This window comes from Mastigoproctus giganteus, chromosome 11 (genome assembly GCF_048544385.1).
Source record: "Mastigoproctus giganteus isolate SK-2022 chromosome 11, ASM4854438v1, whole genome shotgun sequence".
In the NCBI taxonomy this organism is placed as follows: Eukaryota; Metazoa; Arthropoda; class Arachnida; order Uropygi; family Thelyphonidae; genus Mastigoproctus; species Mastigoproctus giganteus.
This window is the reverse complement of record NC_143585.1, coordinates 129,721,697-129,739,765: the sequence shown is the minus strand read 5'-3', so window position 1 is coordinate 129,739,765 and position 18,069 is coordinate 129,721,697. Positions and strand designations below refer to the sequence as shown.

The 18,069-nt window shown below is 35.0% G+C and overlaps 1 protein-coding gene across 1 annotated transcript in view; it reads left to right on the top strand.

Moving 5' to 3' along the window:
• Nucleotides 1–1,940: 1,940 nt before the first annotated feature.
• The window catches only part of LOC150078429 (uncharacterized), a 78,394-nt gene continuing 62,265 nt past the window's right edge, over nt 1,941–18,069 (top strand). The window contains exon 1 of the mRNA XM_090385540.1: nt 1,941–2,120. The gene's annotated coding sequence lies outside the window, so the exon portion shown is untranslated. The remainder of the gene's footprint in view (nt 2,121–18,069) is intronic.

Sequence of the window (18,069 nt, the reverse complement as noted above, 5' to 3'; positions counted from 1 at the left end):
AAAATAATTGACCTGATAAATGTCCTACAATCATCCCCTCCTTCTCCAGAAAATACACAATACTTGGGGAGAATATTTTTCACTGAACTCCGTGAAGCTATTTAACATATTACTGACCCTGTGAGGCTGAGCAATGACCAAGCCTACACATCTGCTACTCTTTCGGATACGTATGCCTCCATCAAGCTCTATGAAACAAAATTATACCAGGAGAAGCTAAGCAACACAATCCAAATATTATATGATTGGTGCTGTTTTAAAATCGGTTGTATATTAGGTAAAGCATCTTCGGCGCTTCTTATCCGACAACGAACTACGTATATCACACAGTAGATATCAATAAGCATAAATTTAATGCTTATAGCAAGAGAGCAGCGAAGTGTTGGGTTAAAACACTCTTGCACAATAGTTTGCTCAATATAGACTTCTTGAAAAATAGCAATATATAATTTAACATAAACCTGCGGAAAATATTTAGAAATTTTACAATTATTAGTATTATAGCGGGAAATATAAATTTAGTGATGTATGCTTGCAGCAATATGAAAATTATTTAACATTGTACTGTGGGATGTAATCTATACCCCTTTCCACCACTTGGTAAAGGGGTGCCTTTGGAAATTATACTGATATTACTAATAAAATATTTACTAATAAACATAATTCCCAAACCGATTAAGTATAATGTCTTGATTTCAGTGTGTATGAAATTAACTCCAGACTGTTTTAATTTTGTTTGGTTACTGTATTTGATTCTATAGCAATAAATATTTCCAAGTTACTGAAGAATGGAATCAACCGTAGCTCGCTGATAATGCAGAGGGAAAGTATAATGGGGGAGAATGACTCTCTCTCTCTCTCTCGTGAAATTTATTATGCATAACAAAGTCTAAAACATATAAGATGGAAATAAAAAAGTCTATGACAAAAGACTGTCTTTAGTTGCAATAAATAAAAGTGTAGAAAACATGCAATATACCATATATAGGTTATTTCTTTATTCATAAAGCTGTAAATTCTGTTGACTTTACACGAAAGAGTTGCATTATTTTAAATGACTTTAGTAATAAAAGTAATTTCATCGTTTATAATGACGAAAATGATACACGAGTTCTATACAAACATCGTTATCCAAGAAATAATTTTAATCTACGTTTTCCTCAATACAATTCGCGATTAAAAATGGATTTTCCCTTCATAAAGCAAATTTAAACATCAAGTTGAGCTTAATAAATGAGCACGGAGGCGTTCGTCTATAAAGAAATGCAATTTTTGAGTCAAAAAAAAGTTTCGCAACCTTCAGAGTTCAGTTTAGAAAGGAACGATTTTATTTAAATAAATTAGTTTTATTTCAGGAGAGATTCTGCTGATAGATCATGTATTTATTTTTACACTTAATTCAGGTAAACGTGAAGTTAGTTGCAATGACGCTGTTACGAATTTAAGAAGAATTAATTCAAACCACAATTTCACCAATCAATCGAAGTCCAACAAATTCCTTTTTGCAAACAAGAAATCCTGCTATCTCGCCTGTCTAGCAATTTTACGATTTCAGATTATATTATTTTAGGTTTTCGTTTCCCAGAAGATGGAGCCACATTATTGAATATAATGTTACTCTCCATTGACTGGAACTTGGATAATGGACCGTAGAGATGGCTCAATAACGTTGGCATTTTCAATTTGTTACCTTCCGCATTCTTAACACCCACATATGACTCAAATTAACAGCGTGTTCATCTCGCCGAGTATTAGTACGCGAATACATCCTCCAAATGGAGTCGGCAACAATTTGGTGTGTTATGGACACTTCATTAAAATTCCCAATCAAAAAAGCCAGCGTGTTTCGAGCAGCCTAGAACCGTGGGGCTGAGGGTTATAGGAAACTTCTCTGTAATAGAATATTTTACAAGCGGCAGTACCGTCCCCTGGGAATGACAGAATGCGACAGCAATGCAAACATGCGTGCATGGAGGTTAGGCGGATACAGCGCATGCTCAAGCCGTCAGCTGCTATCCAGCAATAACTGCGCGGTTGGAGGACAAGGTGAAAGCAGACACAAAATGACTTCTGGTGGAATTTTTACCGGACTAAAAGATCAGAAATGATACGAAGTTCTGGTGAGTTTTGCTTTTTGTGTTCTCTTTATTATGTACGCTGTTATAATGAGCAGAAAATTATACTTTGGGTGCTGATTTCTCTTGTGATATAACGACTAGAACATCGGTCACAGTGAGAAGAACACAGAGAGGTAAGGGTTAAGATACTGTAGATGGAAATGGACAGGTGGAAACCATTTTCATTCGCCATTTCCACACTGGTAGACTACAATTTGTTAAATACATTTCACAAGTAAATTAATGTAATTCGTTATCTTAATCTGGTCAGAGAAATAGGAATGCTACTTGTAGATCAGCTCCTTCTGTGGTAGGATTAAGGAATGTTGGAACTTCATCCACAAAATAGAAAATATTTTATGAACTTTTATTTTTATGGTGAACTAAGTTATGTTACTGACATCAGATTGAGATATGTATGCATTATCGAAATAAAAACAGCTTGATAAAACCTGAATAAATACTGGCCCAGAGAATTAGGAAGCACAAGAAAAGTTGTGTTGTATTCCGGCGATAAGAATACATTGGAATTAGTCACCCTTGCCAGTTTAAAAAGCGTTAATTAGCATTACAATTCCAGAAGGTGGTGTCAGGAGAAACTATGTGCGCGCGCCCTTGTGGTGCTCCTAACCCGGAACCACATTCTTACTAAAAAGAGAATCAGTTTTATCGCACATTTTCCTACTAATTTCTACGAATCCAGAAATCTCAAATGTGGTAACAAGCTTTGGTAATTAAATGCGCGTATTTTTATTCATTAATTGCATAAAATAATAGATGACAACAGTTGTCCCGATTCTTTTTGACATTGGAAGATCGTTTGTATTGGATATCATTTTCTGTTTATAAATTTAGAACAGATTTACTACTAATAATTGCAAGTTTTCTAATATTATATTTTTAAAGCGTTCATTAGGTTAATGAAGCATAACAGTTGAAATCTTTCATTAACTCTTTTTTGTAAGATGTAGGAATACGAGAGATAGCAACTTATCTGTGGAATGGGCACTTCTGGAGAGGAGGAAAATATTCCACTACTACTGGAATATTTTCCTCCTCTCGCGCTATATAAAGTTCTGCGCATTGAAGATTCGCAGTTTTCCTTGGCTTTGTTGAGGTGGTACAATAACTTGTAATACCTCAAAGAAGTGTAAACTAGTAGTACCCCTTGGTGGATAACATAAATTAAATCTATTCAAGAAAAGAGAACGGCAGAGTTTTCATTTGAGACCATACCTATTCTTGAAGAGTGACAGTTTATAAATCATTTACAAATTATATTAAGTAAATATTTTCCTTCAGAATCAAAGTCTTGTATTCGAAATAACCTCTCTGATATTCTTTTATGCAGTAACATTTCTGTTCTGGATACGTGTTGGACATAATGCATCTTACATCCTGTTTAAACAATTGCGAAAAGCAGGAGATCAATTGTACACCACTGTGTCATTTGTATGCTACTGAATGATCTGTATGGGCCCGTGAAAAACACTTCCTAGAAATTCATTCGTTTATAGAACAAATGAATATTTGTGGGACATGCGCGTTCAACTCTTTCCCTCCGCCCCAGTTGCTTTAATGCCGCCTATAGAACACTTTCCATTTATTTATTTAGAATGATGGTTTAAGTATTTCAATTCTTGTGGTCTCTCTCGCTCACTATTAAAGTAAAATAGCTTTTTTTTTTGTGCCTGGGAAATGAAATATTACGTCTCTCGGATGCAGCAGGCAAACAACCGAATGGCGTTTAAAGAACAGATGGCTGTCGAGAGAGTAGGTCTAGAGGAGAGACGCCCACAAGATTAGATATTTCCCCTGTGCACGATGTCAGATTCCCACTGGATTTCGGGTTTTAGTGGCGTCGGGCTTTTCCTATAATGTTCTTTGGTATATTACAATGTTCGATTGTTCAATAACCAGCCAAAATCCCCGACTGAATTTCTACCAAACTACCTCTGATACTTTGAGGAGTCAGCTTTTAGCTTAAGAATAATGACTACGAAACTTCTTCACGAGTTAAGAGTTTCTTTGAAAGATACTGTGAGCTATGACCAACCAGAAATCATTTGTACTAGTTCTCTGAAAGATAGAAGCTGTTATCTAGCTTCCATTTACGGAATAAGAAGCTGGATGCACACAGAAATGGTGTGCATGTTCTGTATATGCTTCCTATATAATAGTGCCTAGTGGGTATTTTCATTATTCAGTTTGTTACGATCTGTACAAATATTTTAAAATGAAATTTTTCAATAAATTGCTGTCAGTGGTTCAGTTGTGCACTACAGTTAATTTTTAATTGTAAAATAGAATTTCGACCGTCCAGAAAATCGACAAAATACACTATAAAATTAATATATTATGGTACTAATAAAATGCAAAACAAAGCTAGGAGTAGTCTTGAATTTTGCCGCATACAGTATTAATTTCTTTTTTGATTTCATACTTAATTACATAAAGTTTCATCGAACGTTCAACTAGTTAAGTACCAATTATAATTAGCGTATGGAGGAATAGTAGCGAAGAATACATTTTATAAATGAATTTGATAGAGAAGGAAAATTAATTTAACTCTTTACTTGTAATTTTATGCAATTTTATTTACAAGACAACTATAATTAGCCATCATTGGCATCCTTATCTTTAATACTAACAATCCGAATTAATTTCATAATCATCATATGATTTGTAATGTTGTAATTCAATCTCTTTAAAATTTAATTATATTTTGAAATAACTCCAGGTTGATAAGCACAGAAGGAAGAGGTGGCGCTTCCGTAGTCAGGTGGACAGGAGCAGCAGTGCGTAGCACACGCTTCTTGATTAGACCGGGGTTCGAGCCCGTGGCCACCAAATAGGGAGGATGCGGAAAGGTCAGGGAATGACCACCGCATATCCTGGAGCAATATGGCCTTAGTTGCTAATGCTCCTAAAAACCAAATAACAAACAAACAAACAGAAGGAAGACCAAGTATATGAAGATATTTAAGGATAGGAAGGATAACAGGTTTAATATAAATTGACATTTAGGAAACTCTTTATAAATCTTAATTTATTGACGTTTTTGAACAAATTCTGAAAATGCTTATTCACATAATCCCTGCCAGAAGAAAAGAAATATTAAATGTCTAGCTTCGTATTATTTTAAGTCATTGACAAATGTGAAGTGCAGAGGAGGGTTCACGGATGAATCATCCGTGAACCCTCCTCTTGGGGGAACCCATACATAATTCATTGCTTAAAGAAAAGTCTAATAATTCCTTAAATTTTATGATCTGCTTATGTGTCTGCGTTTATTAATAGGGTCACCTGACAACTTAATCCTCAGATTCCCATTTATCAGTGTTCGCGCTAGATGTTTAATCTGTGAGCATACTGGAGACTAATTTAAAAAACTAAAGGAATGTATAAATGATATTAGTGATTTCCATACACTTGCAATTCATTAATTTCACATGCAATGACTCTGCTCGTTGAATTATTCTGATTATCCTTAAAAAATTTTAAATGATAATTTTATTAACAATATATCAGAATAATTTTAAATAATGAAAACAACTACAAGAAATAATGAGAAACTTTTGGAAGGCTTCATAATAAATTGAAGCAGAACAAAATAACTAATTTGTTTTTTGATACAGTTATTGGTGCTGAAATGCAAATATTAGGTCTTTAAGAAATGCAAATCTTTAAGACTTCTCTTTACTCATCTCTCTGCAACCAATTCAGTTACTATTCCCAATCTCCAACAGCTATTTTTGACTGACAAGCAATTGTTAAACTTTCTTTCATTTTCCCATTTCCTCTTCGCCATTAATTAATTTCTATATCTGTCTGATAAGCTAGTTAAGATGTCACAGACAATATGCTATTTTAGTCAACATGTTACCAATAGCGAGAGAATTTAAGTATACACAAAAAAAGAGAAGCGAATTTTCAAAAAAGGGTTGAGTACCTCACAATTCTATAGCAATGAAAGACATCAAAAGAATTGTTGAATTACCAAAGAGTAACTTCTTGATTGAATTTATTTACGATATTCTTATTCCTTTTTTAGTGAACGTTGAATGCGATAAGTCCTAAAATTTATATATCTTCCAAACATGTACTGGCAAATTTAATTAAAAAAACAATGGCCCATTTTACAGATCATATGGTAGACAGGCAGCATTGGATTGGCGAGTATATAACAGAACAACAGCATCTGTTACAAACAGGATGGAACGAAAAGGAAGTGTATATTCCCCCAAAGGGGGCGTTATAGTATAATGGCGGATTTGTTTGTTTGTTTGTTTGTTTTAGAGTTTTATGGCGCTTTAGCATCTAAGGCTATAATGCGCCAAGTGAAATAATGGCGGATACATTCATATAGCAAAGAAACTCATGTACTATTGGAAACACTGTACGGAATCGGGAGAAATAGAAGGGTATATGCCCATTTGTATAAAGATGAAAGGAAAGGGTCACGAAGACTGCAGCGCGCTCACAGTAAAGTTCCATATGTTGGCGTAATGGTCTGAGTTCGGCTTATATCCTAAGCCTTTTTACGTGCTTTTGTCCAAGTCCATTAACTGATTGCGTGGGATCAAAAATGTTGAAACTATCATTCAAGATGATTCTGCTTTGACTGCATTATAGTAATTTTGTTTAGAATGAGCCAATGGTTTGAGAAGCCATTACTGAAGGAAAGCCTCGTTAACTAGCCCAGATCCCGAGATTGATCTAATACAGCGCATCTAGAAATTGCAAATGAAAGCTGCATTGAGGCGTCCAGCTTTTGCCTAGTTCATACATGGAATTTTGTAACTTTCAAGGACGAATGTTGCAAAATTGCGGAGTCTACATTCAGAAATTTTGTTGAGAGCGTATCTTCCAGAATTCTTGAAAATACCTGACTGTCACAGCACACACACACACACATATATATATATATATAAGGCGAGGGGGTTAAGATCAATTTTGAAACTCCTTTATAATGGAGAAAGGCATAATTTACAAATGATAGGTGTAATTACATAAGTAAAAATTATGTAAGCATCACATTAGAATAAAGGTTAATAGGAATTAATGACTCGTATAAATCATCGTCTTTGTCTCCCCCCACCTTAAGTCTCCAATTTGCATACACAAAATTGTGGGTTTTATGAAGTTATTAAATCAAGGTGCAGATTTCAAAAAATACTTAAAAAAACAAATCATGCTTTTGAATCTAGCATTAGCGGTAATCAATTAACATACGGTATATAGTGTTTCTTTAAGGGTGATTTATTATAAAAATATTTTTGGAGGAATACGAGGTCTTCAGGTGGACGTGACTAAATGGTTCATAGTACAGTGTGTGTGTGTGTGTGTGTGTGTGTGTGTGTGTGTGTGTGTGTGTGTGAGAGAGAGAGAGAGAGAGAGAGAGAGAGAGAGAGAGAGAGAGAGAGAGAGAGAGAGAGAGAGAGAGAGAGAGAGAGAGAGAGAGAGAGAGAGAGAAGCGGAAATCTAGTTAGGAAAAAATCTCTGGAGGTACATCAACTTTTTTCTCAAGAAATCTCATTTAAACAACTCCGTGGTAGACGGTAGTAAATCTAATGGTTTACAAGTTTGTGAACCATAAGATTTACTACTGTCCATTTATGATAACATTCCCCAATTCTGTAGAGGTTATATTCATAAACTGAAGGCCTGGAAAAGGCTGCTATGCAGAGAACTATTCTTCTTCATAGCCTAAACTTACTTCTTCAAAGTAAGAAAGAGGATATCAAAGAAAACTTAGCTTTTTTTAACTTTCTTGAAGAAAGAAAAGAGTGCAGAGAAGTAATAATCACTTACATATAGTATTAGAGTGAAGCGAAGGAATTAAAATTATCTCGAAGATGGATTTTTTTTTTTTCCGGTACAGTTTTACTGTGTGGATACTCTTCAGTTTATTTTTACCATGCAATAAAATTCCAGTAGTCTACCACGCGATTCTTTATTTATAGAGGAATGTCATATGTGCTATTGCATGTTTCATCTGTTGTAATTATGCACGACATAAACAGAGATAAATGGATTTTGTTTTGGTATTCAGTTGTAATTTTAAATTAAAGCATTCGGGAATTTTCTATCCAAACCGCTGAACTAATGACATAACACAACTCCTACATGCAGCTTTGATTTCTCGGTAATCAAAGAGAAATGGAAGAGAGGCACATGTTTTACCGTTGAGGTTATTTAAAAACCGTACGAGTTTGTAAACTTATATGAGTGAAAAATTCTTAATTTATGAACGGAACAGAAAGAAAATCCTTCCTAATTATCAGTAGCTCCGCGATTTCCCAAGTGTAAGTAGAAGTAGTTAATGGAAATGGGGTTAAATTACATCTTCTGAGAGACGCAGAACTAACTGTAACTACAAGCCTAAATACAGAATTGAATTGAGGGCGTATCCTTTTGCTGGCTGTCTTGCTGTTAGTAATTAGGTAATTTCGAACGAAAATAATTACATGATAGCATTATCCTAATTGCTATTCATATTTAGACTTTTTTTCAAGAGAAAGGAAAAGAAGTTCATATATCTGAGCAGCTATAAGAAATTCGCAAAATTTTGTGCTTAAATTGATTTACGTCTGACACAAAATAAACAGAGAAACATTTGCAAATAACATGCATATTTCAAAGTTAACAAGTACGATGGCAACTGAATTTCCACTTTTCCAAAAGGTCCGTTTGCGGGTCTACAGAAAGAACCGTTAGAAAATAAACGATGTTTTTAGAGGACTTGAGAAAGATTAAACACAAGTGCCAAATTGGCTCAGTTCAGGAGTACATTGCCAGACAGCAGCGGGTCTCGAGATATTTTATGTTTATTCGTACATATCACTAGGTGTTTCATAGTTATTTGCTTTTCTAGATCATGATCATGCAAATGCGGGCGACACTACCAACCATTATTAGAATCTCACTTCCCATGTCAAATCATCTGTTGTTCCATCGAGGCTTGTTTAAATTCTATGGCCGTCTTACGTAGTTTTATTAGTTTAAATTAGTCATAACAGATAAAAAAAGTAATTGACGGCATTAATTCAAGATACTGTAGCATTGTCTTAACTTCATTAATCTTTACCTTCACTAGGATGAGGTAGCATTTTTAAGAATCGAAAGAGTCGGTTATCGAAGTGACAAAATGCGATAGAGAAGGGGGATTCGGGAAGCAGCGATACGCTACGCGCCAGATGTCTTTGAGGAAAAATTTTTCATATTTATGCATTTAAAAATATCAGCTAACAGAATCGTGTATGGTGTTTTTTTATTATCTATTTTTAGGTTTTGATTTGAGAGATTTATTTTTTTGCGCATCCACTGATTGATAGTGTCTTCAGTTCATATGGTCATTTTACCGTATATTGTCTGTACTAAAAAGTGACTCTACTTTCTTCGCTTGGAGAAGTCAGTATAGGATGTTTCAATTAGAAAGACCAGGATAGCTTATTTTTTAGGACCTTTTTGTTGTATTTGGGCTGTAAGATTTTTTAAATTTCATCTTGAAATTGGATTCTGTACCATTTTCATTAGCAAAATACTTAACGTTATCAAAATTCAACACTCAGTATTAAATTTTTCCAAATTAGCTGTTTTTTATTCAATGGGAAAGTTATTCAAGGTTCTCTGTTTAGTCAGAAAACGTCATCAATAACATTTTGAAACGAAGAAAACAAAAAAGAGACAGTTATGTGTAATATTTGTTCTTCAATATGCATGTTTAGCTGCGTAGAGCAGGTGTCTATACGACAGCAATTTGTGCCGCGTCTCCTCACACTTCAAATTTCCCATTGAAGTTGATTAGCTAAAATTTAAATTTAGAAATCGTAAAATCTAAACGAACGAAGAGTAAAACAAAAAAATAACATCCAATGCTTGCACATATTTAGAAGTTTCAGCCCAATGGAACACAAAAAAAAAACGATAAGAGCAAATAATGTAAGCAGAAAGCCTTTTTAAAATTTCATATTATTAAAAAACCGTGGTGGTTTTTGGAATAGTGAAAGGTTTTTCAACAATAGTATTTTTAACCAAATTATAGCTAAATTTTTATCTACCAATTGCACAAATTACAAACTATAGCGCATACTTTTAGTTAATTATGTTAATGTTCTTGGTTTCTTTGTCGTTTCTAATTCCCAATTTCCTTACGCTTTTTTTAAATTAAAATGACGCTTCACCCGTCGTCAGTGACTTGACAGGGAAGGACAGTTTGAGGCCTCTTCTATAAAGCCAGTGTGTCGAGTTAATTCTCTATTATTTATAGTAAGCGATTAGTGTGAGTGCCTTAAATTCTTCAGCCCAGTTTGATGAGGTTGGGGTCCACTAATCGGGCGGAGATCCTAACAGAGGTAATATTATCGTCTTCCTGTTCTCCCTAGTGCTAGATGATTGACAAATTAAGGAAACTACGAATTTGAAAGGCTTTGAAGTATTCTACCGAGAATTCAACTTTGTCCAGTACATTTTCTAAACTTTTAATTTTTGCTGATAAACGGAAGTCTCCCTTCATTAAAGAGTTGTAATCTCTTTCTGGCTACTTTTCAATGTATAGTACAAAAGGCAATAATTTTGCTTAACAAGTGTACATAATACGGTGCGAATTTCATTCGAAATTTGTTTTGGTTTATCAAAACAATGATTACGCCCAAAGTTTTCATGAGCTTGGAAAATCTGGCTCTCTTCTAAAGTAAATATGTGTGTTAGGATGCCATAATGTTAACATAATTTAGCTTCCTTTATAAATAGCGCTATCCGATCAAGCAGTTTTTATTATATTATATTTTATACGTTGTTTTACAAAAATCGCATGATGTAATTGTACTGCATTATTTCGTATTTAATAATTAATTCACTGGTCGTGGGGAAGAATCGCTCTATTAAAATTCAGGTGAATCTTGTAGATTTGATGATGCTGAATTCAAATATGGCAACCATATTGCTGCAACACCTACCAATTTTAAGGGAGAAAGGATTAAAGTCAAAAACTAAGTTCATTGTAAAAAATATTTGATATATTTTAAGATGTTACATACAGTACTAAATATTGAACCATGTTTTGTCGTGTTTTGCCTTTTATAATCGTCCATTGGTGTCCACCGTACGAGATTCCACAGTAGTTTGCCCACACATTTTGACTCCATTTTCCATGGTATCTTTTCTTTTTTCCATTTGAAAAATATCTACCGTGTTCATCGGAGACAGATCCGAAGTTTTCAGCAAAAAAGTCTAAATGGAAATGTAGGAAGTGAAGCTTTAACGACGGGTCGTGATTTTCGGTCACCAACCTATGATATTTGAAAACAGACGGTAATGAGAAATTTGTTTAACACATATCTGAGTTTTTAAACGTATTTCCTACAAGAATCTTTCGAAATTATTTCAGGGAGTAAATTATGCAAACCAGTGATATATAATCAGCTACAGCGTATAGTGTATCAAGAAATTGAGGTAAATGGGCACAAGAAACGTAACTGATTGTTTGAAAGCGCTATTTGTTTAAAAGGAGTAACAGCAGATGTAGCAAGTAACAGCTTCTAACTACCACGTGTATTTATGGGTAGGAGATGCTATGGCAGAAATGGAACCTTGCCTACGTAAAACGGCTGCCGTACTATGCATGCTTACATGCTTAGCTGTGAAAGAGTTCAACGACGTTATGCAGAAGTGAATGGATCTTCCCCATGAGTTTGCGAAATAAGGAACCACTGATGCATATATAAAGAACTGAAATTTACAGAATAACAAATCTTTTAACTCCTCTGGTACAGATACTGTAAAGTTGCTAATAGGAGGTATTATCTCTGTTTCATCAGCTTATTTATTTTTTAATGTATTCTAAATTTAAGCTAACAGTGAGTAATAAATCTGTTTTCTTAACTGCAATGTAAGTTTTGCTATAGGGAAAGTAATATTAAGCAATTATAGATGATGGGAAAATCAATCAACTGATAAAACTATTGAAAAAGGCCGTGTGTAATAGCGGCTGAAATAGAATGGCTAAGAGATCACCAGTTTTGTTCATTGAAATATTTTAAAAATAAGAATTATTAATTTTTCTCGAAAACGTTTTCTCATTATAAAACTTTTTTTCTTGCACACTACTCATTTCGAACTTTGTTTTGAGCATGCTTTTCCCCCATCTCTTTAAAGCCAATAATATTAATAGAATTATTTAATATTTGTTCGTATTCAACTTATAAATGCCTTGATGTTTTAATATCTTCCTTTTCGAACGACTATTTTTCTCTTTTATTTAATTGTATACGCCGAATTCAATTTAAGTATTCTTAAATAACTATTACATATTTGTTTCGTTCTCAGCTAGAAATCTGATGTCGTTGAAAAAGATCGATTGAGGTGTACTTTAAAGCGATTAATGGATTACACCTTTTAGTCTTTTTTATTTTGTTTTGCTTTCCGTTTCGAAATTTCTATATTTGTCCAAATGCTTACTATTTATTTTTAGAAATTCACATCAATATGGGTGATATCTATTGAAGGCAACAGCATTTTTAAGGAATCCGACTTCTGAGTTACATTTTAGGAATTAATGACCAATTTACAGTTAATTATGCTACCTTATTAATGTTAACACAGTGAGAAAATTTTTGGCACAGTTTTCTTTAATAAAATAATCATATTCTTGTGGTTCCTCAATTAGATAATATGCACCTATATAATATTACATGTTTCTTAATGACAGAAGTTGAGATTTTAATAACTGTGTGTGTTCATTATGGTTTTATAATTAAAATTATTTACGAATTAATCTTTCAACATAATTTTCAGCTGGTTTTGAGCGATCTTATTCAACGATACTGACCCATCTAAGTTACAGTACTCCTTTCCTGCAGTATTAGTATAATAAAGATGATTTAAATAAAATTCTTGTCATCAACCTTAAAAAATAGTCACCTGGTTAATCCAGGAATTTGTTCTAGCTCTTTTTGATCGCTTCAGAATCATTCCTCTTCACTCCAGGCGACAACTCCATGTGTCTCTTTTTGTCTACAGTACCATAAACTCTATTATCAATTCTCCATCTCTTCTTCAACAAATACCTTTCACTATACCCCGCTTGAATTCTCGTTATAAAAGGAATGTCTCACTGCCTGTCCCTCGTACTCAACATTTACCTGGAAGTTCTCTGTTACGTTTCTTTCAGATATTGAATAATCACAACACTGATTTTACACTTAAACCCTCTGTCTAAGAAATTGCTCTTTATTTTGTTTTGTTAATTCAAATTTTGTACATATTTTAATACCAGTGTCTGCTTTGTATTGATTCTCTGTAATTCTCTGCATTCTCACCAATATCTAAGGTCTATGTGCACTATGGATGAGAAGTTTGTAAATAAATAAATGTACCACGTGACTTTGTTTTAAAATTATTGATACTATTAAAAATTAAAGTAAATTACACTTACCTTAATCATGAAGGGGCTTCCGGCACATGATGCTGTTAACAAAGGTAAGGTCATCTCTCTTCCCTTTCTTTTTTGGACATTCTGATCAACAAGAGAAGTAATACATTTGACCAAGGGGATGATGGCAGGAACTTCGGAACTGGACGCTGTTCGCAAAAGGCAATAATTGAGTGTAACAATGGATTAATTGATAGTTATCTCTTAATAGTTATAATTTGATATTTATTTAAAGAATCCAAACCTTTCATAGAAAAATGTTATCGCAAGAAAATAAAACCTTTACTTCTGATTGAAAGGAACCGTACAGTTTGCAAACAGTAATCTGCCGCTTAAGTTATGTAACAAATGTCCGCAAGGTGTATTATTTCCTTGGTTTTCAGAAGTACACCTGAAGTACTGCAGGTTCAAAAGACCCACAACGAAATATACTGAAAATAGTCAATGATTTATAAGTTTTCTATTTAAAATGGGCATTTCTTATGCGTTTTTAAATGTGACCAATAATTACCACATTTCACGTAAATTATTGATTGTACACATATTGCAGAGAGTAGTGCGCTAGCACCGAGAAATAAATGAAGTTGCAGGAAATATTTCAAGTATACATATCACGGGGAAGCAAGCTCAGCGAATTTAAGCGTGGAAGTGGCAAGATACCACGGGCCAGGACTTATGCACACTTTTTTGCAGCTTCTCAACATTCCGAACACATTTCATTTCAACATTTCATCTAGAACATTGTACGCAAACGGAAGACAGCTGGTAATGACAATAAACACTGACCAGAGAAACCACATACTTTTACAGCTCACTTGGTTTTGTTTTCGCTTCATTTGTTCCATTTTAGGTCTTTCTATTCCATACCGCCGAATTTGCTGGAAATGCTTTCAATACAACTAACACAACGTGTAGCAAGCAACGTTGCTGATTATCAGAAAACACGAGGAAAGGAAAGATCGGTTTGATACAGAAGCCGTACTTAATTCCTTATTTAGAGATAGCAAAGACTGTTGTGTGATTCTAGTCTTATGCTATGTTCTTAAATATTTCTTAGATGGGTTTACTGATAGTTGTCTTTCAAGCTGCGTTTATCAAACCATAAGCTCCTTTAAAAGATTCTGTTTCAATAAAGTAGCTTTTCTCAGCTTTAGTTATTTCCCACTTGCCACTTTTCCATACACCACCGACCAAACGATGGTGCTATTGATTTCCAGTTTTGCACTTCTCGATAGTGCAGGTATTCGGAAAATTCTGCTTTAGGCAGTAGTGCTTTTGCTGTTCCGGATTCAGGTCGCGATTGAATTCAGAGTGGCACAAAACCAATCTCGGTCGACAGCTTAGAGCATCACTGCTCCATATGAGATGGGCGAGGAACGTTTAATCGCCTTTATTTATTTATCACTTTCTTATGCTTAAGGCCAGTTTGTTGTAATTTTCACGTCTCGCGGCCAGAATATGAAGCCATCACTATTATAACAGTTCAGCATTAAATATTATTATTATTCCAGTAAATTTTAAGGTGAAGTGATTTTTAAATCTGTTTCCTTTTGTTAGACTCCAGCACCCTTGTCAGTTTTTTTGGCAAAGCCATAACTTCATAAAGGTCAGCACTCTTCTGGCCAATGTAATGGACCCTTCAAGCCAGATCGCTGCAAGCCTAGGTTCGTGATCCATTTTAGAAAATTTCATTGCAAATAGTGCAAAATTATTCAAAATAACAAAGCTCTTATTCTCACAAAGGTTTAGTTCACTAGCTACTCAGGCCATAGTGCGCCAGTTCTTAAGGTACTCTAGTTCATAGGGTTTATTGTATATTGTCTACTCCGTTCGCGCGCTGTTCTGTGGACTTAAAAACTCGAATAATACACGAAAAAACTCTTTCCGTCTGAGACTAGTAACTACAACCCCGATTTAAGAAGCTTTTAACGATCCCTCCAAGTCTCCAGATTTGGAGAGGATTCCAACCCAGGCCTCTCCATGCGAGTGACAATTATGGCGAAATTACACCAAAAATATCAATATAGAACATAACATAACTAGAAGATATCTAGGTATGTCCCTGGTTCAATCCACAAAATTTTCCCCAACATTCTCTAAAACCAGACTCTTGATATTTCTTCGATAGTCTATTGATAGTAGTCTAGCCATTTATTCACACACAGTGATATCTATATTTACTTACAGTTATATATATTATAAAAAGGGTCTTCGGTCACCAGTGGAGAAAGGTCACTATGTCAAAATACGCATATATGATGCATTGTTTAAACGATAAATTGATAAAGAATTAATATTATAATATAAAATACATTTAACAAACAGGAGAGTCATCAGCCCCAGAAAAAGAGAATGTGTGAGATGACCGTATCCTATGCAGAGAAAGCAACTTCCTCTTTACGATTCCTGAAAACACTCGACTTCCATTTTTAATTACTTGCTTAGTCTGATTATAACTTCTTTGTGACCTGTCCGTTATATGACTGTTGCCACCTGAGTGTCAGGTGTGCGTGTGTTAAGCGCCAAAGCAATTAAGGCTATGCGCGTTAGTATAGTATAGCTATAATTGCGTGTGTTATTCCGCCGGTTTTTTTGTTTACTAGACGAAAAAAAGAGAGAAAAAAAAAAAAACAACCAAGTTTTCAGGAGAAAAAAAACACAGAACCTTCACCTGAGACTGACTTACTCAGCACCGTTGTGAAAAAAGCCGATAAAATTTCCTCGCGTCATTAACGAGATTCGAGCTCAGGTCTTTTTACTATCAGGAATACCCACAATGCTGCCTGTGAGGGTACTGGGAATGAACCACTACGTATTATCTACCTATTATCTCTATAGGGGACTATCAGGCTTGTTTGAGGTTGTGCTAATCTGGTCGCAACATATATCAGGTCATTACTATGAGAATCGGATTCATACAGAGATTATAATTTCTGCTGAACCTCAGGACAGGACAGGATTAGAATTATCTCATCGCTGAAAATTCCTGTAAAGAATTGATTAAGCGTTTGTATATTCGAACCGAAGTTCTGTTGAAGACGCGGGTTCGATTAACATCAATGACGCGAGGAATTTGTGTCTTTTTTTTTTTGTGTGTGTGTGTGTCACCGACTAACTCAGTGCCTGAGTTAGTCGGTCCCAGACGAGGGTTGCATGATAGTTTTCTCCCCGAAAATCCGGTTTTGCGTCCGGCAAGCAGACCAATCACCCACAGAACACACCCAATTTACAGACATAATATTACGATTAATGTGGTCTAGGTTACTGATGTGCCTAAAATCGTACTACAGAAAAAACAACCCTCGTGCAGTTTCATCTACAGTTGATACGTTAAAGAAATATCAACTTTTTATACTAATAGTCTCAGGAGTTTTGTTTCAGGCGTTACCAGAATCATGTTTTGTTCAAGTTTTATCTCTTGTTTAGAGTGCGAAGGTTCCGTTTTCGATAAGTGTACGCAAACGGCCTTCTGGAATGAAAACATGAGTCCATTAACTACTGTCCAGGATTTGAGACACCTGGCGTGCTGTAATTGTCTTCCGATAACTCTCATGTTGCATGACTGCTTTAGTCATCAACATAGAGGGCACTGTTCACGGTTAGAGGACGTTGCTCAATAACAGAATTAATGACAGCAAAAAAGGGTGACGTTCAGATAACATTCTTAGGGAAATTCCCTCCTTTTGGCGAAATAGCCGAATCCCGCACGAATTTTGAGTAGCCAGTTTGACAGCAAGTTTTCAAAACTCGCAGTCTCTCCTAAGACTACGGCTATGTCTTTTAAAGGTACAAATCTCCAAGCGTTTTCTATATCAATGAATACAGACGCCGGGTGCGTTTGAGGAAAGCATCATGAATAGACGATTCTGTTCCGATTAAATGGTCGAGCGTTGACCTGTTTTTTTAAGAATTTGACCTGGAAAGAAAGTCATTAGCTTCCAAATACCACATAAGACGAGTGTTGACCTTCTTTCCAGGATCTTGCACAAGCAGCTGGTCAGACCTATAAATCAGTAGCGGATCCTTTCTGGCTTAGAAAATACAAGGACGATTGATTAATGCCAAGACTCCGGAAATTGCTCTTCATGACTCTACTGTACAGAAAGAGCAGTATATCCGTACGCTTGGTGAAAGACATGTAATTATCTCATAATGGAAGTCGTCTGAGGAATGAAGGAGAATGCAGTGTTAAGATCATGCTCTGTAAATGGCTGGTTATAGACCTCAAAGTCGTTAGAAGATAGGCCTAACCACTTCTGTTCATATTTCTTTTATAAGACTGGAAACTGAAGAATGAGATGATTTTGCAGATATTATTGCAAAAGTTCCCACCTACAGTGTTGGCAATTGAGTTGGGTCTATAATTGCTCATTCATTATGTTCTACGATCGATGAAAGCTGCAATGTATATTTGCTCTTCATTTTCCGAACTTCGTACCAGACGGTCTTAGCGTTGGGCAACTGGGTGATAGATGTGAAATGGACCAAAATTCTTTCAGCTGTAATTCGGGCATAACC